General features: G+C 39.1%; 1 protein-coding gene across 5 annotated transcripts in view; it reads right to left on the bottom strand.

The window, feature by feature from the left end:
- Nucleotides 1-24,242, bottom strand: part of GNB1 (G protein subunit beta 1) — a 44,664-nt gene extending 20,422 nt beyond the window's left edge. The window contains exons 1-2 of one of the 5 annotated variants that reach the window (XM_032201565.1): nucleotides 23,928-24,242; nucleotides 5,773-5,824 (exon numbers count right to left, since the gene is read on the bottom strand). The gene's annotated coding sequence lies outside the window, so the exon portion shown is untranslated. Of the gene's footprint in view, nucleotides 1-5,772; nucleotides 5,825-23,134; nucleotides 23,303-23,927 lie in introns of those variants that run through there. The other 4 variants (XM_032201560.1, XM_032201561.1, XM_032201562.1 and 1 more) reach the window with 4 other exon arrangements.
- Nucleotides 24,243-24,252: the final 10 nt, after the last annotated feature.

The raw sequence follows: 24,252 nt of genomic DNA, 5'->3' as shown, positions 1-24,252 counted from the left end.
GCTGAAGAAGCAGCATGCTAATAAAGTTCACATTTTACTGTGAAACAAGGTATTGGATCCATTTTCAAATACTACACAGAGTACCTAAAGTTTATAAAAATATGCTGCCGGTAGTTATTTGAGAACATTAGAACTGACCCTTTACTATTAAATAATGAAAATGCTTTGCTAGCAGTTTTACATATTATTCTGTAAAGATTTAATCAGCTTATTTATCTTTGCAAGCATGAGGTTTTTTTTGTTTGTTTGTTTGTTTTTTAAAGCTCTTAGCAGTCCCTTCCCAAGGGGAAAGATGAGGATAACTTCCAAATTTTTACCTAATCAGAGTAGGAGAGAACATACTGTGAAGGCAAGTTAAAGCAGTAGAGCAAACATCACTATCTAAGAAAACAGTTTCAAGAGCTAAAGCTTTGGCATTCCCTAAATAGTGCTATCCCACACAACCAGATACAACTCCAAGCTCTCTTTGCTAGTATACTGAACTGAGGACCTTCAGGAATTTACAAGCCTTATCTTGTCATATAATCATTTACAAATTTACACTCTTGGCTGAAACCCCAAATATTTTAGAGAAGCAATTTCAGTTAGTTTGTCTCAAAGCCTCCATTCGTTCAACTTCAAAGCCCTTCACTTTATTGTGAAACTAGGTCTCCTTCTCTCTTCTGCTTCCAGGGTCATCTTTAAGCCCTGTTAAGATTGCTTGCTCAGCTTAGTCCAAAATCCAGTTAAGACAAAACCTGTCAAGAGTGTTTTATTATCCCCTAACCACCTTTATTTTGAATGTTTATCTGTTTCTCAAGATGTTTTGTTCCTCGTAAATTTAAGACAAAACACCCTACAGTTGGGTCTGCCTGCAGTTTCTAAGCACAGGCTCATGACAGTCTACAGCTCCTATGTAGTCCAGCCCTACTATGGACTAGTATGAACTACTTCTGTCAAAGGAATTAAACTATTTTAAAAAAAGAAATTGCAACTAATTCCCAGATCTTTCAGCTTTTTAATATCTTATTTCTGCCATACCCTAAGTTAATAAATAGCCCCATTCCCACTAAACAAATACCAACCTCTCCAGGCAGAGTACCAAGACTTTAAAGATGGCATCACCCCTATTACAGGGAAGGAAGTTCCAATCCAAAACTTAAATGTTCTGCTCAAGGTCAGAACAACTCAATGACAGGATTAAGATAAAGATTTAGGACACAGAATTCCAGCTGCAGAGTTGCAGGTAATTACACTGAAGATTTACAGGCAGCTTTACTTAAAAATATAATAGGGTGAATAATCTAATGTCAGTCAAAGCAGTTATGTCCTCCTGCATGTAACAGAAAGCTTAAAACAATGCCAATTTATTTTTACCAGAACTTGTGCGCTATGCAATAAAATCCTCTCACATTTAAGTAAAAAAACAAACAAACAAAAACCATCTTTGTATGTAACAGAAAGAAGGCTAAGGAGATGAACACTAACCCTAGTAAAAAAACAAACAAACAAAAAAAAAAAATTGAGAAAGTTCACTTGACAGAAACCGAACCTTGTAGTTTCATTGCGGGTCATTTGCATACACACAGGAGTTCAAACCATGTCAGAGAAGCTTATTTCATGCTTGTGCCTCATTGCTTAATACTGCATGCACAGATGGGCACTACAAGCGGCAAAGCCAGAGGAAGCAGCCCAGTTGTATTGGGTGTTTTCTGACCAGTGGTAGCACTGAAGCAGCGACGCTGATACAGACATGTAAGAAACCGAAAGGAAATCAGGCACAGCCTGCAGTTGACAGGATGGCACAATAACGTGGGCAGATGCATGCCTTTCTTCACACAAATAAACCTTGCATTACATCTTGCAATGTCTAATACAGTAACTGAAAGGAGCCTCCATTCCCACCTCTCACATCCAATTCAAGACAGCACTCTGCACCAGGACTCTGCCTCCATTTTCTTTGCACTTAATGGAAGAACAGAACAGCCCAAACCCCTTCAAAACCCCTAAGAATAAAAACAAACAGAACCCAACCAACAAGCGCCTTTAGCCAGACATACGTACATGGATCTCAACTTCCAGTCACTTGCTAGGACTCATACATCAGTATTTGCTGGATGACAATCTGTAGCTAACTGCCTATAACCCTGGAAGTTTTCCAGACCTGTAATACCATGTATCCACAGAAAAGTATGCAAAGCGAAGTTAAATACACTTCCACATCTGATGTTCTAAGTTAACATTTCAGCATTCCGAGCAGCTCCAAACTCTGAACTGCATTTCTGACACGGCATCAATAGGAATTGTTTAGACCCAATTTCCACATTCTCTTTGTAGTCTTTGTTGCTTGAACATCAACAGGAAGTCCTAATTCCTGCCAACTTGCCTGGACTCACTCACAGTAAGGAAATGAAAATCCTAATGAAGCCAAGGGCATCAAAATATAGGAGTGTTCTGAAGCAGACCGTAAAATTTATGGGTCAACCAGCCAATCAACTTGGCCATTTCCCCATTTCTTTTACACTAAATCTTATGCAATTAAATTTATGCCAAAAATACAAGACCCGTGGTTTTCATCCTCATCAGAATTTCTGGACTAGCTGTAGAGTAAATCAGCAGAGATTACTAGTACCCAGCATTAAAAAAGAGAAAGAAATTACAACCTTTAAAAGAGCAGGAACAGGTAAGGTCAGTTAACTGTATGGGAAAATATTTTAATCTATTGACACTCTTGATACAAAGGAAACATTTATACAGATTTATTCATATTACAGACCGAAGCAGCAGGAACTTCGATAAAGGATTGAGGCTCACCTGAAACATGCACAATTTAGCATCACGGAATAATACACTTTTGCTCCTTGGCATGTTCTAACAGCATTTAACTACATTCTAAAATAAGGTTTCCAAGAGAAACTGTTTGATAAGGACGATGCTTCTATTTCTAGTGTTTTGAAGGAAGTTACTTAATTTCCAAGTCAAGCCAGCCTCGTGCCAGAAGTCACTACTTAAGTTCCACAATCCTCTTTTCTAAATTATCACCACAGATGTGAAGAAATAGGTAACAGTCAAGCTCACGCTTACCTCACTTTCCTTTGAATATGTTACTGTGTTCTTGAAGGCAGGCTTCTCAAGAATAACACCTTCACTTTGCTGAACTCACTCAAGACCTTTCCACAGGCTGAAGTGCTTAAGTGTCTCTGCTCTAAGCCTAATAATTCCCCCTAATCTTGTTGACAAGTGTACCTTGTAGATAATTCTCTTCTTGCTAGGGACAATCATATGCGTACTTGCAAGGCAGTTTACTACTCCTCACCACTCCAAATAACAAGTCTCTAATCTCTTCTTACAAGTTACCTGCAGAAGAGTCACTTTCCCTGTATCCCACCTAGGAAAACCAAGCATTGTCTACAGCTAACTTGTTACTCTTCATACATTATAAACTTTGCAACTCAGTTACGTCAAAAGAATTTATCACATCACTCATCTCAAATTTAAATTTTCACTTTTCTCTATGCCACACAAGACAGGCAGTCAATTATATATTGAACAATACAATATTCTGCACAGAATCTTTGAAAAAATAAAAAACTTTATGAAATCTACAAAACTTGCAAATATTTCCTGCAAACAGAGATATGCTTAGGATACCAGTGTAACAACTCTCATTTAAAGATAAAGGTCAACCCTCAGAAAACAGTGACAGTACAACAATTAAAGGGCTAAGGAAGAGCTCAAACCCACTCATTTCATTGCTACAGCTTTAATATCCTTTCCAGATCTCAAGCTGTTTATACAATGAAGCCCAGTTACTGGAACTGAGATATCATTAATACCATAATTTCTGTATGTGGGCTAATGCTTACCTCTACTCATCCAAAGTACTGAGTTCAATGAGTTCCAAAGAGCTCACCCAAACACATATCCTTGAGTTAAATGAGTGGGATATTTCTCTAAAACTACCTGATAAGAGCAATGAAGCAAACCTTACAACATAGTTCATTTTAATTTTCCTTTCCCACACCATTCCTATAGAAAAGATGGAACATTCAGTCCTCTCCTAAATGTCCTGTCCTATGAACAACCTCCACAGATTAAGAGACCACTGATTTCTCAAGTCACAGCTAAGTCAAATATTTAGAAAGGTCTACCCCTTGAGTACTACCTAACAAGTAAAACCATCATGACATTGTTGAAGTGAAGTCTGGTAACACAAAGGAAATTTATATCATTGAAGCATTACCCAAGCATAGTCATTTCATAAGGGTAGCTAAATCAACTTTCTCACACATGAATACGCTGTCTGGTATCTGTTCCCTCAACACCCTTCCTGCTAATACACATCACTCCAGTATGTATGAAACAGCCAAAAAAAAACAAAACACAAAACACGCATCACTTGTGAAAACAGAGCCAAAACTTCACAGCTTTAACAGTGACTTCACATTATGCCTACCCAACAGTCTCATAGCAGGTCATCTGATTAAAAGAAGCTGTGCTAATCTATCTGATACCATAAATCCTATTAGTAACATGCACAGCAGCTTGTACATTTTCACAATGACAAAGGAATCATATGCAATCCACTGATAGTTCCAGTGTTTTGGCATCATATTGACTTTGAAAAGCTGTAGGTTTTTATTTTTGTTATTTAAACCAAGTACATGTTGATTTCTGTTTGACTCTTACTCCACAGAAAACACAATAAATAAGATCAGAATCGCTTGTGGGACAAATTTGTGGTGTTCACTCTACCATTTGCATGTTCCAAATAGAAGACAAACATTTAGAGGTGCCTTCTGACCCAAGTACACATCTCCAGATATAAGAAAGGGATAGGATCACAAGCTTCTGGGATAGAAGCTTTATTTGAAGGAAAAAAGCATGTGCTGGATAGCTCATAGACACTGGCTTAGTACAGCATGCTGGTCAAAACAGAACAAAAGCTTACACAGAAAATAGGACAGAAAATACTGGCAATATCATAATGGCATCATGTAAAGCAACAGTTTGTCCACACCTGGAACACTGAGTTCATTTTCAGCTTCCAGACCTCCAAAAAAGAACACAGAAGATGTCTAGGGTTGACCAACGTACGTAATTAGAGAACACCTCAGGAGATGGGTTAGCTTGCTGCTCCCTTGCTGAAAAATAGCGGAGTATCCAGTAATGGAAAAAAAAAAAAAAATCTAACTGAAAAACTCCTTTCTATTCAACACACAACTAACCAGTAATGCTCACCATAGACTAAGGGGTTCGCAAGATGCAGAAACGTTTTTAGTTAATAGTCTGGAAGGTAATGAAACTTCCACTTTTCCAAGAATATTAGTAGCAATTACACAGAATATAAACTCTGAAACTTCTTGGTTCTGCTTTAATACAGAAAGACTAAAAAGAATCACAAAGAACCACTTCGCTAACAAGAAATTTGGCCTTGTTTTGTCAAACATGGCTGATAAGTAATTTTTCATTCATGAGAGAATAACTGTTCTAATCATCTTATTTATTACAGTTCCCTGCCCCACTGAGATGAAACAGTTTCATCTGTGGTCTCCCTCTGCTTTGCCAGTTCCATTTCTGAAGGCAGGCAGGCACTAACATCTATTATTTAGCAAGTTTCCTGGCCATTTTAAAATCCTTCCTGTTGACATAAGAGCACGCATACTACTGTAGAAAATAGGTAGACTTGCACAGACTAAGAAATAGCTAAAAAAACTGGTTAGCCACTTTTTAAAAATAGTACAAGTTTCTCAAGCACTAGAAAAAAAGGAACTACCTTATTCTTCTACTTACATTTTCTCTTACTACAGTAGAAAGCCAACTTCTGCTGTCAAACATGTAAATTCTGAAAAGAAAAACATCAGAATGAGTCCAATGATTAACAAATTGCATCAATTTCCTAACAAATTTAGCAGAAATTCAAATACTATCAAGGCAGAGATATTTTTTGTTACTTAATGTGAACAGCTGGCTTATGTTCATGAAGAAGAGGTTACTGCTTCAGTAATATTAACATAACCAAAAGACTTGCTCAAGAAGTTTTTAATGTTCTTTTTTAAATAAAACTCTTGCAATCGTCAGATCACTAGTTCTTCCCTCTGCTAGGAATACAGAATTCTCTACTGTTACAGTGTTTAGGGTTATGACAGAACACGGTCTCACACTCATACAGCACTGGAGTTTTCTCTGCTGTACAAAGCACCCTGCAAAATCTACATTTTCAAAGCACTGAAAGGATTTCTGCTCAATACTGTTCCTGAGGTATGCTTGCTTTCTAAGCACAGTTAAATATCAAGATATCTATTTTATCAAAAGAAGTTACATAAACCTCCTACTAATGTGCTCAAGTGAGAGCACAACACACTTCCCTCCAGAAGAGCAACAACTTCTAACCACAGAGTATATGAAAGAGTGAAAATGGACATATTAAATAACTAACAAGCACTCTGGAAGACGGTAATAACACAACATACAAATTGGCTTCACAGCAAATTGAGAAGGCTTCAAGAAATTTCCAACTTCTTCCTTTGGCAGCACAAAGTAATGATTATCATTCACCCCATGATTTGGACTGTTCGCAACTATGCATACATTGGAAAGAGCTGGGATCTCTCCTATCACAGAGCAAGACAAGGGCCCTGAGTCACGTCAATGGAAACCTGAGTGTACATCTTCAAATCCACTGCATCAGGACAGCAAAAGATGATTTTAAGCATAAAGCAAGAATAATGAATCAAAGTAATCTTAAATCAGAAGGCCAGTCTACAACCTGACATACTTTACGCTGAACCATTTACATGCAACGCAAGTTTCTGCTTTTTACAGTTCACTATTAGCTGAAAAATTTACCACCTACTTCAGTGCTCGGTATGGAGGTTAAGCTACTTAGGATATGGGTCGTCCTCATCCAAGCCCATTTATAGATGAACAGGTTAGTACTGCGATTATGAAACTCCCAGCATAAGCAGTTTTGCTTGTTACTGCCAGAACACCACACTTCCAGACATAAAACAGTAACTCACGCTTGGAGGCCAAATTTCTTCCCCCTCCCTGCATCCCTAAGGAAACAAACATGTCTGACATGGCTGTTTTAACATCTGAAAAAAAGATCCACAACTCATCTTCCAAAAGTTCACAGGGTAGTTTACCCACACTGCAAACATCATGAAATCTAGTGGAATTCCAAGAGAATTACCTGAAAGATCAACAAGTAAAATTACACTGGAACAGCACATAGAATACACAAGAGCAAAGGCCAAAACACACACCATTATTGTCCTGTGTTGCACCCTCATTAATATATGTGTTGCAGATTTCATATGCTTTCTGAAACAAACAAACAAAAAATGCTACTTTAAGCAGCCTGCAAGAAGAGTAAGGAATTGTAAAGCAAACTTTTCCAAATTCAGTTTATTTTGTTTAAATCAGGTTAGATTTTCACCTAGGTATGCTGAAAGCATCCTTTGATGCCTGCAGAATGCAAGCCCGGCACTCAGATATCTTCAATTCTACATTACAGATGGAACTCAGTTAAGAACAAAAGTAGACAAACCACTTAAGAGAAAGATTTGAATTGCCACAGCTTTCCATTTTTAGATAAAATGTAGCCTGGTAAAAGCAACATGTAAATTACAGGCTACTTCATTCATCACACCACAGTACTGGCTCAGCAAAAAAAAAAAAAAAAAGAAATTCTTGTACTTCGTACAGTGCCTTAATCAGCCCTTATAGCCCTGCTTAGCTGACAGCTTGAGGTTCTCAGCATCAGGAACTGGGGTTTCTAAAACAGGAGAGAACAAAGTACCGCGGAATGCTTCAGGCATGGTTCAAGTGGTTACGCCATTACACCAATGCACCTGGAGGTCAGCCAGCCCCACAGACGACTGGGGAAACAACCAGGGTCCGCTTGCCCACAGCCCTCTGCATAGCAGGCTGGACTAAAAGGAAAAGATTGCAGCAACTCTCAGAGGACAAAAGCACCATAACTTCTGGGTAAAGCTTCCCTACAGGTACTCACTAACTGCTGTCAATTCTCATAGTTTTTAATTTAAATGTATTGAAGTAGTTACACGGAGGTGACAACTTCGCCTCAAACTCTCTCAACCCCAACACCCACCACATTACTGGAGAGCCTCCGGCCAAAAGCCATGAAGATGAAGAAGGGATTGAAGCACTGCTCAGATGAGGAGGTGCTGAGAGCTGCTCAGCCTGAAGGCGGCTGATGAGGGATTTTATCAATATAATTTAAATTAGATCTCCGTCAATACTAGTAAAAATCGAGTTTCCACAACCATCATGCCACTTCCATCTTAAATTATTACATAAACCATCTTCCTACAAGACTGGCACATAAGGTTGGGTGAGCCAAGGTACTCAGCCAGCGACAATTCCATTAGAGGAAAAAAACAAATCTAAACTAATAGAAGACTGCTAGCAACCATCAGTGTTACTATTAAGGTAGAAAAAAACTTCAAGTGAAGTCACTTTGCTGATCTATTTCATCTCCCTTAGCAACACCCACCCATGTGAAGGGGGACGCTCAGCAAGGAGGGCTGGACCTGGGCAGACGTTCACTGCTTTAGGATGCTTCGTGCCAGGCACCCGACACTTACCACCACACTAATGTATCAAGCTACATGACAGAGATAACAGCAGTAACACTAGCAATGGGAGGCTTTTTTATTAAAATTATTTCTTACACACTACACAGCTGATTACTATCACAGAACAATATCTTAAAACCCAAGAGATTACATGACCTTTCCCAATCACTGCCAACAATGTAAAATCCCAGCTATGCCACCAGGAAACAGAATCTACAAGTCAGAAATGTAAAGCTATGTTTCAGTGCTATTCTGTACGCACAAAACTACCCTCAGTTTGATGGACTGGTCCTAACTTTCATCATAAAAGCAGCTTTATCAGACAGCAAAAAGCTTGGAAGGATGTCAATATCTGCACGGATGTTGCTCCTCCAAGAGCCAGCTGTAACTTTAACATTTCAAGTGACATTTCCTTTTTTTCCTTACCTGTTTCCAGAAATCTGGAAACACTTTCCTCCCGGAGAGATCTGTGCACTTTTCCTCCATTACTGACATTGCATTAGGAAAAAAAATTTTTACTCAAAGCAGCATGTAACACTGGAAGATCACTGGGTAGGGAACAGAGCAACCTCTAGGTTCTAGGGCCTCACTGCAGTTCTGGCTACATTCCTTCATCTTGGAGCTTTGCTTTTCAGCACATGAAACAGGAAAACCCAGACAGAAGGGGTCTACACAAAACAGTTTGTGACCAGCCAACATGGCCTTCGATCAGTCTGCCTTCAAATAAGCTGTGAGGGCAGCAGTTTTAACACACAGTATCTAACAATAATAGTTGTTAAAAAAACATCATACATAGCTTCTAGTGCTCAGCAAAAAATAATTCCGCTTTTAGTTCAGAAAATTCATGGTAGAAACCAGCTGGTAACTAGTATGGAAACCTTGTAATGCCTTGCAAAGCCCACATTCATTACCACAGTTTTACATTCAAAGTCCCAAATTAAAATAGTCTCAGAAAATGTTACCTTTGTCTCCTCCGACTGTGTTACAAACTGATTCATAAGAAAGTTAACTTCTACACGCAAAATACTCCATGTGTCACAGGCTATTTCCACACTGTACAGCAGCACAGCACATCTACCAAATGATCACCCAACTCCACCTCTATCTGCTTTGCATAATCCACCAGCTTTTGCTTGCGTGCCCAGATTTTCTAAGACCCGAGGAGTCATCATTCCTTATATTTAAGCAGTATTTGAAAATACGCCTTGAGGGTAGTTTGCCATTCTCTTAAAACGTAACATTGATGGGCAGAAAACAGTGTAACACAGCCCGGCAGCACAGCGGCCTGGCTCCTGCCACCAACAGTGAACGAACTCAAGCTGCCTTCACGGAAGACAAGAGCCCTACTGCCAAAATACTCACATTTCCAGATGCTAATCCCATGACCTACATTTAAAAAAATCATACTGATGCAATATTTAAGCATAAAAATCTGGCCTGTAACAGGTCATTTCATTAATCCTTTCTAAATTCATCTGCAAGCTAGGTACGTTATTAAAAATCTTAATTCTAGGTACAACACTGAATTTACATAAACAAATAGAAGAACTATTGCAAACATACTTTTCCTAAAAGGGTTCTTATGAGATCTTTAAAGTAGTTTGATATCAATAACTATTGTAGCTTTAGCAATCCAAGTTAAAAGGCTTTCTAAGTACATCTTTTCTGCATTGTTCTGGAGGAAATTCACATTTAAAAGTATTTTAAGTGGCTGCCATAGGAACCTAACTTGTTTTAAGAACAAAAATTACTGATGTGTAGTACCAGTTTTCAACAAACATTTTTAAATTGAGAATGCCAAAAGCCAAAACACTCCAGTTTTATTTTTTCCCCCCTCAAAGTTATCTATATGCAATTACTTCGGAAGAGCAACACATCTATCAATAAACTGCATCAACTTCATCAAACTGGTCAGGGAACTTTTACCTCTCCTCTTTCCTGACCTTACAATTAAGAAAGGCAGTAGTCAAGAAAACTTAGAACCTGTTTGCACATAAATTTCTAGCTGTATCAGAAAAAAATGTTTCTGAAAACCACCATGTAATAAAATATCTCCTTATCCAAAAGGAAGCACTTTTTTTTTTTAGCCATGTATTACCCGTCATCTCTCTTTCACACTGAAAAAGAAATCCAAGTCAGCACTGATGAAGAATATATTACTGTTAATTAACCAACACAGAGATGACTACACATTTATTACTATAGGCTTTTATCTGCAGAGCCTTACAGAACCCAAACAGTTGGTTCTAACTTCAATCATCACCTTTCATTGTTTCCTTTGACTCTCACCACTAACCTCCAGGTTTTTGGGGAGCATTTTCAATTCATTTGTAAACTGACCGGAGTGTACCTGAGCACAGCAGAGCATGTGCAATACAGCCATCTCCATCCTACACCAACAGTAGCACCACTGACACTCACAGATTTTCTTGCTAGTCAGAATTATTGCCACGAACAGGGCAGCAGCTCTAAAGGGGTCAATATCTAACCAAGTATTACTGGATCCAAACACCATCTCCCTAACACACAACTAGCACAAGTCTTTTCGAGATATCAATTTTCCAGCAGGTTTTCAATTCATTTTCTGTGACTTCAAGTGCGTTCAATGAATCCTCACAAAGACTGACGTATTTATCATGATCATTTCTTCAAATTCTCCCTCAGCAATTCCATAGCAGGTGCTCAGGAGAGCACAGCATGCAACTAGGTAATGTCAAACAGGCATATGAATGGCTAGATGCAAAAACCGGGACAGAGGTAGGCAATTACATCATCTCCTCTTACCAAAAATCCTTAAGATTACAATAAAATCCATCAAGTGGATAAACTGACATTCACTGACAGTTACAGTGTAAGACAAGAGCACAGATTTTCCGAAGGCCTAAACAATATTGCTCTCAACTCTGCTGCCAGCACATTTCTATCGGGATAGGTTGGCATGATCTTCCAATTTATCTTCTCAACGCTACTAAAATGTGTGAAACAACACGTGAATTACCATTACAGAGACATCAGGAGGTACATTAGGATCTTCTCTACAATATTTATTTTATTAGAGGAGGGAACGGGCCATGTGATCACTTATTTACAATAAAGAACAACCTAAAGAATGAATACTAGTGAAAATAAAATGAAATCAGTAAGACTCTACAAGTACGAGCACCAAAAATGAGAACTTCCTATTGTTGCATTCTTTATTTCCATGAACTTCAGCTTAACTATTTTAATCAACAGAAGCCAAATCATTCATTTTATTCTACAAATGCCAGCTAGTAAAGAGTCAACTCAGTCAAAGGAGAATGAGCTGCTTCCTATTTTCACCCTTTAAAGAATGTAACCAACCAACTTTCAGGATGCTACATTTAGCAATATTACTTTTTACATCCTTAAAAGTCAAACAATTTAAAATAAGTAGCAAGATCCAATCTAATTAGCAAGTTATTATCCTTGAGCTAAGCAAGTCATTTACAGATATATGGCAGACTTTTATGGACAGTCAGTTTTGCTTCTGAAAGCACTCTCCTTTCTTCCAAGCATGTAGTCACCAATTTCAGTCAAGATATTCACAAGTTTACCTGTCTTATGGGACAGTGAGGTCCTCAGAACAGTAATGAAAAACAATTGTTTTTAGAAGCAGAAAGTTAATTTAAAACCTATTACATCAGAATTGTGTTTTATCATACAGTCCAAAGAGTATCCCCCCCAAAATGGTTTTAATTGTTAGGGTCCAGTCCTGGAAAAGTACTTCAGTAACACGAATCTTCCTTGTACTCTCATCAAGATCAACTCTGAGAAAATAAACAAGCTTTACCCTATTAAGATCTTAATGAGAAATACAAAAAAAGCAAAAGGTACCCCCATCTTGTAGATAGTTATTAAATAGGCTGGTTAAGATTCAATAACTACTAACAACTACCATAACTATTATCACATGCTGCTTCAACAAAAAAAAAAAAAAAAAAAAAGGTAGTTAGGACATTTGAACAAACTGTCTGCTCTCTTTGTGCCTTTGCTACCCAGACTACATGGCCTCAGAGATCATAACCATAAGAAAAATATTTCTTCTTTACAACTATGTTAGAGACTTACCAAGCTTCTAATTACTAATTAATAAGTAGATTTATTTCACTGAAATAAAAATTTAGATGATTGAACTGCACTGATCTCGATTAACAAAGCATTATTAGAAAGAACTTATGCATACTACAAAAATAACCACTTCCCAGCACCAGTCTGAAGATAAAAAAGAGTATTTATACTTAAAACCAATAAAAAAATCTTGTATCTGCTATATGCATGAGGTAATACTCAAGTAGAGATTAAAATATAGCATGACTTCCATAATCTTTTTACCCAAAATAGATTGAGTAATACTTTGTTCTCTAGCTCTGCAATCAACATAATCCATCTTTAGTCAATGCGCAAGCAGTTCCATTAGTTTTGATAACAATGATTTATACCTCCTAGTAGCTCATTGATTTCTCCCAGCAATTGCTGTATTTTGATGTGTACCGTTGATATAAAACCAGTTCAGGTACAGGAGAACAGCAATAAGGAAAACAAGGCTGATGGACTGAAAAGTAGGGTAACACAGGAGACTTTAAAGCCAGTAGGACTGAAAGGGGTTTTTAGGAACAGACAATGCAACAATGCTTAATGCCGATATGGAACGTAAACTTCAAGTACAACCCAGGGACAGCACCGCCAGAGAAAGCACAAAGGTACAACAGGAAATACTTGCTTTCACCCTTGGACATTCCTTGTTCCACAGTACTGCATTAACCCTCTTAAAACTGGCATCAGGTTAGGTTGCAGTCGTATTCCTCTAGATAGAATGAATCAGGGTAAGTGATCAAAATAAAAAGGAAAACACAGTAATAAAAAAATTAATAGGTAAAGCACTGCTGGGATTACAGGCCAGGGTGGGAATTAACTAAGACAAAGAAAACTGGACATATCAGAAGACAAAAATATGTGCCAGGTGCGGAAAGTAAAGCCTGTTTAACAAAGACCTGTACCCTTCACGTTTTTGCACCTATTTCCTGATCCTCTGCACACACACTTTACATAATGGCTGTTTCATGCTTATTTGGAGTCACTGAACACTACTGTTGTGCAGAACTGTGTGGTTTTTTGTTTGTTTGTTTTTTGTGGGGAGGAAGGTGAGGGAAAAGGTGTTTTTGAGCTTGTTTTTAAAAAAGAAAACACACCAACTGTAGCAGACAATGCACCAATCATCACGGTCCTTTACAAATAGAAGCAGGGATATTTGTAGCCTCACACAGAATATTAACGACTGAGTTGTGAACAACATGATTGCAGTTGTACTCAGCTCCAGCTTCCCCCTGTTTGCTTCTAAGTTCCGTCATCTTCTGCAAGAGCTGGGCTGCTCATTAACTAGAAGCTGAACTATCAGTTTTACAGCACGGTGCACGGCCGAGAACTATTTGCCATCCGGGTTTCTTTAACAGCCTAGATCGTGAAGTGAGGCAGATGAACAGCAGATGTCTGTGCCACCATCTGCAACAGAGGGCAGCAATAACTGGCTTCCCCAGAGCGAGCCCTTTGGAGTTTAACTCAACTGCAAGGATAAGGAAAAGTAACAACAACAAAACTATTACAGGATAAATTAGACTGAGAAATCAGAACCAAGTGAATGAATTCTCCATAGTGCATATCCAGAAAACAGGTAGTCACTGCTGATACAGCTTAATGCATTATGCTCAATTCCCAGAGCAGTAAACAAAAAGTATAATTTCCAAAGCCAAAGGTTTTTAAGTGTTCCTGTTCTACATTATTTCACCTGAAGCATCACACAGTCTTTTAACTGCGTAACATTGCATATTAAGTTCTACAGTAAGGTCTGCAACAAGGGCAATCAACTGCAGGTAGTTTTAAAAGCCACCACCAATTCTTCTAGGGTAAGAACCTGTATATGTAGGAAACTACTTAACAGCTGCACAAACAGAAGCCAAAAGTATTAATGCGATAGATAAATACCAATAAAGGTGATGTATTTCTTAAGCAAAATACCTTAATAGTGAGTTAGTTTTGCTACCCTGCTTATACTCTGAAAGCAGAGATGTGCCATTATTTCCCCCACACACACTCATCTAGCAAGGAGCATGCCTGTGCACGGCACAGGATGAAATTCACAGGTTTTATAAACATCGCTTGATCTTAGTACAGCATTGCTGGTACTATTTTATATCCTTGCTCTGTATTCCTGTACAGTTCTTTCAAACACCAAGCTTTCACGGGAAAAAAGCTTCTCTCATATCAGAACCATCTACAAAGAAATCCCATTTCAATAACAAAACATTTCTTGTCCTACTAAGTGAGAGAGCTCATGACAAAGCCATTGGCCAATGGCACCTTGCTTTTCTATACCATTCGCATTTATGTGCGGTAGTGAAAGGCCAACCTGTGCTTCGTGCAAGAAGTTCATCTGTTAACTGTCAAACCTACACAGAAAGACAAAGAAATTCACCAAGACTGCAGAGCAACCTTGAAGTACCCATTTTAGGAGGAAACAGGCATTTCAGCCATTTGATTTCAAATACCTAGAAGACAATTTTTCTTTACTCTAGACAATCACAGCAGAAGTCAATGACTGTTACAGTTGAGGATTTTTTTTTAAATATCATTTCTAACTTTTTTAAATTCACAAAGACTATGGCTTCAACATGTACTATTTAAAAATTAGTTCATGGAATGTATAACTTAAAATGATGTATTTATGCACCATTCACCCACAAAAATCAGACTAGTTATTACTGGGTTTTGAGAAGCAAGAAGAGCAATTCTAACTACAGGTTTTCAGGCTCAACAGATCTACAAATCACTGGCCAGATAGGATCTGGCAACTTGTAGCAAAATCTAGGACTTCATAACCCAAAGCACAATTAAATTACTTTAAGCACCAAGCGAACTGTTCTTGATCTTCGTACAGACAACACCTTTGCTAGACAGCAGCATATCTGCTGAAATCTTCGGCATTTTACCACTTCACAAAGAACATGCAACAGGAATATCAAACATATGCTCCAACAAAGAGAGTTCTTTAATTAGTACAGCACGATCTTATTTTGAGTACCAAAGGTTTCAGCAGACTATCACATCTACTTTGTTTTTCTAGACAAACAGAAAAAATTGCCACCGCCCCCCAAACACATTTGTTAGGCTAGCTGGAGAAAACAACGCTGGGAACAAAACAGGAGAAATCCCATAGGATAATAATCACCTTTCTTCTCAGCACCTTGAAGCACACCAACTAATGGTACTCAACAGACCACGTGTGTATTTACTGAAGACATAACGCTAAGTTTCATATTATGCAGCTGTAAGTCATGATGTTTTATGCACTGGAAGTTAAGTTTACTTATTTCTTTATTTTTCAGATTAAAGCGTTACTATGTTTGCTATCTAACATATACCTCAAATCATTTGGCATTAACCAAGACATATCAGCTCAGCAATTAAACTTAAGTGGAACAGAACTAATTACATTTATGGCAGAAAGAGACTCACCGCACTAGTTTTAACCAAAAGATCTTACTAGAAAATATTGGTATTTCGCTACTGAAGATAACTATGCATCAACTTTTAAGGTAGCAGAATTAACAAAAAATGCACGTGGATATCTTCTGTCCTTTTTCAATCTTGGAGCTCCGACCTGCCATCCATCCCTTGCTCGTTTCTGTAAAACACTGTTAAATGAAATTGCCCAAAAGGGTGGACTAAATACAGAGTATTCTGATTTTAAAACAGAAGGTAGCAGGGCAGTTCAATTCCTCCAATTTCCAAGGAAAGCCAAATCTCCCCCACCCATTACAAAAGGATTTCAGCGCCTCAGGTAGTAGTTTGCAATGCCTGACACCTGGACAGATACAAGCAGACTACATCTCTCCAAAAACATTTGTAGGCTTAACAGCCTGTTCAGTAACCCTCAGCAAAGGAAGTCTAGTAAGCCATACTGTGTTACCACACATGTTCCAGTAAGAATGAGAAAGTCCTTAAGGTAAAGCGCACACTGTTAGTACTAGGTGCTTATATTTCAGCTTCCTCTAAAGTTAAACTGCAATTTTGAAGTGAACAATTATAAATTCTTCTCTCAGGATAGAACTGGAAATCTGTTTCAACATGTCACAAAAATAAAACAAAACCCATCCGGCTCATCACATAACATCAGGGTCTTGCAAATAATTCTAGATAACCTCCACTTATTGACTGATTTCCTAAAACATCAGGGTGAACGCAAAGCACGTGGTAATGAACAGACTTCTAAGATGGTTCCTTACAGCTTGCCCAAGATAAGCCAAAAAGGACAGAAAAGGATGATTACAATAAAAATGCATAGTTAGCAGCTCACCTGAAATCATTTAAGGAGAAATTCTTGTTCTTTCTGTACAAAGACAATAAACGGTACCAGCTGTTTAATTAAGCCTAATGCAACAAAAGAAAAAGCAAGCCACAGAAGCAAGGCATTGCTTTCCTGTCAGCAATGTCAATGTTGTGGGCATTTGCCTTTCTGAAAGTCATATAGAGAGCCTTGCAGAACATCTTATTTTGTTTTCTACAGTCGCTACAGTTTGGTTTTGGAGTAAGGATGAGCAAAATCATCACTGAGACCTGAATTGGTAAAATATTCACAACTAGTCTGAAAGACTGTATGCTGGAGTTCCCAGACCCAAGTGTTTTTTTCTTTTTTCCCTTTGCAAGGGTAAAAAAAAGCTGTAAATAGTGACAAAAATCTTCACATAGTTTTTAATATAGTTCTGCATTACATAAAGCTACAAAAATTATCTAATCCATCTAATTATGGATAATTAATATTTTCTTTTTTTGCGAGAGCTGGCAGGCATTACTGTAGTCTTCAAGACAGCTCAATGATATTCTCATCATGATTAACATAACTGGTGAGAAGTTTGAAGCAAGCCTTCCTGTTTCTCAGACCACTGCAGGAACATGTAAGAAAAAAAAAAAATGTATTTAGCTATCTAAAATTCAATTAATCCTTGTAATTTATGAAGGGTATTTCTTTTCTACAGAGAACCTTTAGAAATTGTGCTGATTTGGTAGGCTGAAATATTAATCAATCAAAAACATTTTTAATGAAGCAATTTCACACTAACCACTTATAGCAACAAACAGCATTTCTTATTGTAACAGCAAATAGATTTTTAATAATTCTTTCCCTTTGATTCCTCATTTTTTTGTATTCAAGTTCTAATTACTACCTATGAAAATAATTCGAAGATTTAGCCTGTCTTTACCACCATTGGTTACAAAGCCACCTTACCCATCACCTCCTTTAAGCTCCCTCAGATCACCTTCTTTAATTCTTCAGACTTGTTTTCATTTATACGTTAGGATTCCAAAACTGACTCGGCAGACAAATCAAGTTTTAGCTCTTCAATGCCACCAAATCAAAAATAACTGTAGTTCTTCTCTTCTTAATCCTGTGACAATAGGCAAAAACATTTTGTTTCAACAATTCTTAAGCTAAAAATATTTAGAAAAATATTTTTAGAATAAGATTACCTGAATTTTCAAGTCAGTAAGAAATCCCAGCAATCCTACATGGATTCTGTCTGCCCACAAACCAAACAGACCCAGGCTCATGAGCAAGATCCCGATGCCAGCTGCCCTGCAAGAGTCACCTACATGCATGCTTTAGGTCTACGCTGAGTTGGAGATATTGGGATTAATTTGGACCTCCATAAAATAAGGGCTATACTTACTTTAATAACCTTGTATTTACCTTAAGAGTGCAGACACAGATAATTACCACGGATCAGCTGACAAGGCTAACCTATTCATTAATCCAAAACCAGGTCTTCCAATGACACCTGCAACATGTGAAGCACCGCTACTGTAAACCTGCTACAGTTACTTGTACTGGTTTTCAACAGGACTTTAATCTGGCAAGATCTAAATAACTGAAGCATTTGCTTCCTAACTGCTTTCCCAAGCCCACACTTACTCCTGTGCTCTGTGTCACTGATTTCCCCCACCAATGAACTGTAATTTCAGAAACCAGAGCAATGTGGAACATTTTTTGTGGTATCCTTTTTTCCTGCAACTTGAAAATTTATAAAACCTAAACAACTGAGCGTTCAGGTCAGCAATAAAAACACTGGGCAGAATTTAGAGCTATTTCCAAGCCCCCCGTGATGTCCCCAAAATATATTTTGGCTTACACTTACAAGCTGTCTTGTAGACATCCAATTATGCTCAGTGTTACTGGGGATGCTGTAAGACATCTGTAGCCACACGAGGTCTCAGCTGCTCCCAGACAGCAGGCATGGATGCTGTTGTGTCATTTCTCTCTAGCTGGGTTCAAGACGAACTAGCCCTGGGCACCCACGAATACACAGGGAAGGGCAAACATTTCCCCCTCCACCTAGTACACTCAGGGTTCCAGCTGCAGTCTCACAGATAAGCAGAGACTGACTTATCATAACATGCTATGCCGCTAGCAAATCTACTAACACAAACATTTAATACACATTGTTTTACAAGATATTAATTGTGAAGAACACATTTTAAAAGGACAGCTGTTAAAAGCAGACCAATAAAATATCTGTATGTCAACCTCCCCACCAAATTTGAATGTGTAATTTTATTCAAAGGCCAAACCATATCCTTGCTACTTAAGTCTTCTACTGCTTAATAAAAACACAATATTCTGCTAGAAAACCTATTCTGGAGCATCAACATTCTTGTACTAGGAAGCTTTCCACAGTAATTTACATTGATTATTCTGGCATCTAAAGCAAAGGTACTGTTAGTAGCCAGCTCAATGCTCTTAAAAACCTCTTAACATTCTGCTGAACTACCAGTTGGCTCAAGTACCTATGGATTCTGCATACATTTCTGTTTGGTGAAAAACAAATCCACACACACAAATCCCTAGCATACTAGACACCCTGTGAAGAAATAATAAATTGAGATTCCATGTTAAATAGAAACTTAGAGGCTTGGGGGGTATTTTTGTTTTTTATCTCGACCTTGGCTAATACAAGTTCCAACATTATCAGTGGGGAGAAAAAAAACATTTTGAATGTAGTATGTATTCTTTTCATTTTGATCATTCGAGAGACTCCCTTAAAAAATAGTCCATTTTATCTTCAATCAAATGTTTAACATTTCGCCAACACAAGGTAGTTACTGTCAAGGTTATAGTTTTTTTCCAACATCAGCAGTAAAATACTATAAAATAAATACCCTGAATGCTGGCATGAACATAGGCATTAGAGGCTCCAAAGAAGATTCACCTAAGCGTATTTCAACCACATGAACGCGTGATTTCTCATTTCAACTTCCCAGCAGCAAACTAGCGCTAAGTGGAATTCTTGAAACAATACGGTATGCCATATGGCTAAAACTGGATATTAAAATTGAGAATATCAATTACCAATCCACTAATGCTGAGAGCCAAAATCCACAGACAGTAAGAATTTAATCCAATTCAGATACTAAACATGAGCCAGGCCTGACATACAGAAGACAAATCTACTGCCGCTTGCACAGAAAGCAAGGAACTCCAATCTCCTATCATGGTGACTACAAAACTAAGTAAATTCAAAGCTTTCTTAATATTCCTAACTACAGCAAAAGGCCTACTAAGCATCTGCAAGAGCAACAACGCTACTTCCACATGAACTGGTAGCTCATTTTGCACTGTGATTGAGAAATCACAACTCCTAAGAAGAAGCAGAATTGTTTCCCACATGACCAAACCAAAGGCTCAAAAGCACCAGGAAGTTATTACATACAGCAGCCAACGTCATCTGGTTTAATTTCAAGAAAAGGCACCCTAAAAAATACAACAGATATATATTTCTGCTATAATTAAAGGATCCCAAAAGTAATTGCATTAATTGGAAAATTTTCTCATTCTAAGTAGATTAGTGTTAATTGCTCTGGTTTCAAGTTTTAATAGCTGTGGAAAATTCGTTCTTGAATGATATTAAGAACAAAGCTACACAAAGTTCTACATACTACCTAATTACACTCATTTTATTGATTACTTACACACAGAAATTCTATGTCTAAACACGTTTTCAGATTTCCATGAATTAGGGAAAATCCAAAAACTGCTCTTGCTAGGATTTATTGTGGAATTCTATTTTACATTTTGACAAAGATTTAAATGACCTAACAGCTACAAGGACTAAACAAGGATAAATGTAATTTCTCCTACTCACTACAGGATCCCATTTCATCCTACTCCTTTCTGATCCTATACTGAAAGGCCAAATATATAGTACCATTTATTATTTTTTTTTTTTAATGTACAGTTCATTTCAAGTTTAACAGAACATTAATAGCGCTACTAGATTGAACTAACCATTTATTGGACAAGTATTCTTGTTTAATAATTTGATCTTGACAGGATCAAATCTATATCCTTGACAGGATCTGTATAGACCAAAACACATTTGGCTAATCTCAGATTTCCCCCACCCCCAATGAAAATTAAAAAAAAACACACACAACTTTCAACTGCAAATTGGGCCTCCTTCCTTCTTTACGCACTATAGCTAGGCTATTACAGTAAAGTAACAAACACCTGATTATACACAAAGTCATGCATAAACACTACTAAAAAGCTTGATATTACCAAGGGTTTCGAGGTCATTTGAATAGAGGAGACATAACAACCATTTCTTCATTGTTCCTACTGGGTACTATATTATTTTAAGCCAAAGTCCAGTATACCAAATATTGACCAAGCTATTTTATTTAGGCTACCAAAGTTAAGAAGCTTGGCACTATAGTGAAAGATCATAAAAGTTACCAAGGGAAAGTCCATTTAAAAATATATATAAAAATATATATAAATTGTTTTAGAATTTTCCATTGTTACTTTAAAATACAATACCTCGCAGAGGCAGAACCTTTTTAATATCCCCAAACCCTTCCTCGCTCTTCCCCATAAGAACAATTACATGAAGCATGACAATAATTTCAGGTCAGAAGCAGCTTAAAGAGCTGCCAGACGTGGCGAGCACTGGGCAGCAGCCAGGTGACTCCTCTGTGCCCCAGGAAGGCACCTGCCTGCACGGGGCCTACTACCTGACTAGCAGAGAGCCTGCAGCCGTGTACAGTCCTCGCAGAGCCTCCCAATACCTGCCTTCCAGGTTTAAAATGCCGTTTTTCAGCAGCAGGCTTCAGAAAAACAAAGAGCATTTTGTTGGTACTAAGCCGTCACTGTGAGGTATAAAAAAAAATCATGTCACCCCTTTATCCAGTGACAGCCGATGTGAACATTTCAATACAAGTAGTTACTCCTCCCACCAGTTCCTATCTGGAGGAGCTCACAAAAATGAAGAAAAACCCACCGACCTCTCTCAATAATCTCTCCAACGCTCCTCCTACCCCAACCCAAAAAAAAGAAGCAAGCAAACCAAACGAGAAAGTAAATCTAAATACAATTACGAAATAAGATCTAGTTTGGCAAAGCTGTGGTGAGGAGGAGTTGAAAAATGAGAGCTGCCTTGCTGCAAACGCCATCTTGTTGCAGCTATTGGGCCCAGGCACAGAGAGATCCATTCATTCACAGCAAAAAGAAAATCAAACACACACCCTGGCTAATCTGCAGCCACCAAAACAACTACACGATTATCAGCCCTTCTCTTTCTCCTCTCCTAAAGCACACAAGGGGAAAAAAAATCTGATACTTTATATGTAGAATAAATTTAAAGCTTAACATAATCTCCCTGTTTTTTTTGCATGCATTTCACACGCGCCGACAGCATTTTGTCTCTATTCACATCCTTGTGCTGAGCAGATCAGCTTAAAATATGGGATAACTTTCATGATTAGGGACAGATATTTTACAGCAGTGAAACGTTTAATTCTCTGATTTTCAATCACCCCCTCCAACTTCAGCCAACAATTCTCAAAAGCTGTTTCAATAACCACTAAAACCTTGTATTCACAGTCCTTTCCTCCCATTTTCTACTGTGGGGACAATACATAATAACGTGGCACTCGGCATCCTAAAAAGGATGCCTAATTTCAAATGAGTCCCACCTATGACTTTGTTAGGGAATAATGAAGTATCACATTTGTTAAAATTTCACCTCAGCTTCAGGAATGATAAATTGACATCTTAGAATAACTTCTATATAATTCTGATTTTCTTCTGGACTAGTTTTTTTTTTAAATAAAATATCTCTTTTACATGCAAGATTTTCTATCTTTTCATTTCATACAAAGGTGTAGGAATTAAAAATCCTACCTCTTAGGTATCCGTTCAGCGGGTAAAATATATAATATATATACATTTAAATTAATACTGAAGCCTTTTTGGTAGTTAAACGGGAACCAAAATATTATTTTTAACATTTCCAAGGAGGAAACTCCTTTTTCCTATTGTACACCCTCCATTACCGCTGCTACAGGCGCACAAAAATATGCAGCACCCTAACAGATGGGCGAACGATAAATGTGAAGCAAAATGCATCTTCATCTGTGATCTTAAGGAGAAGAAAACACCCCCGGGCCCCCCGCCGGGCAGGGGGTGCTGAAGGCAGCCTTACCCTGTCGGTCTCGCCCCTCTCTCCTCTCAGTCAGCTTTCCACCATTACAGCAGCCCCACCATAGCTTTCTCTCGAGTGTTTTCTCCAAGCATTCCTTCTATCGGCTTGATTTCTCTGGAAACCCACCTTTTGTATTTTAACAAAACACTCCACCCCCCCCCCCCCTTAACGCAGACCACCGCGGCGTAATTCCAATTAAAAATGGATCCCCGCAAAACCCAGCGTCCCCTCCCTTTTCGCCTTAAAGCCTCCAAGAGAGAAAGGGTCCCACCCCCACCTTTTTCTCTCCTCCTCCTCCAGCCACAACCACACTTCTTTTTTAGGGGAGGCAGGAGCAGGGGCGAGGTGGGGAAGGGGAGCTCGGCGCCCCCGCCATGCTGAGGCGGCCCCGCCATGAGCCACCCTTCCCGCCCGCTGAGGCGAGAAGGGGGGCTGAATTTTTTTTTTTTTTTTTTTTTTTTTTTGGGGGGAGGGCGAAAAATGGGGGCACCAGGGCAGGCTGAGAGAAGCAGAGGAAGGGGAGGAAGGAGGGAAAAGAGAAGTGCGGCAGCGATGGGGAAGAACGGGGGAGGGGAGCGGGGTGGAAGGGCGCAGCCACGCAGAGGAAGAAGGAACCGGGGATGGAGGGGGAGAGCTGAAGGAAAGGGGGGGCGGCGGGAAGATGGCCTCAGGGTGGGGCTGCGGCGGGGACGAAGGGCTCGGTGAGCCCTGTGTGGGGGCGAAGGGGGCTGAAGAAAGCCGGCAAGGCTTTATTGGGGTCCGACCCGCCCCAACCCGCCCCGCGGCCGGTTACCTGCTCATTAACGGGGCCGCTTCGGCCGCCCGCGGCTCCTGCCCGCGTCCCCGCCGGCCTAGGGAGGGGAAGGGAGGAGGAGGAGGAGGATGGTGAGGAGGCAGGCAGCCGTCCGCGCTGGGTCTGGCCGATCCCGCCGAGGCAGCGAGCAGCTCGGGCCGTAGAGTCGGAAGCGGAGAGCAGTGGGGGGGGGGGGGGGGGGGGCAAAGGGGTGTCGCTGGCTCTCGGCTCCTCCTCGCACGCTCGGTCCCCGCTTAGCTCCCCGCAGCCATCGGGAAGCGAGCAGCCTGGGCGCGGTTAACCTCCCCCCCCAGCCGCCCCGCCC

The sequence above is a fragment of the Aythya fuligula genome, chromosome 21, assembly GCF_009819795.1.
Source record: "Aythya fuligula isolate bAytFul2 chromosome 21, bAytFul2.pri, whole genome shotgun sequence".
Taxonomy (NCBI): domain Eukaryota; kingdom Metazoa; phylum Chordata; class Aves; order Anseriformes; family Anatidae; genus Aythya; species Aythya fuligula.
Note: the sequence above shows the minus strand (reverse complement) of the source record. Positions and strands in the feature narration are given on the sequence as shown.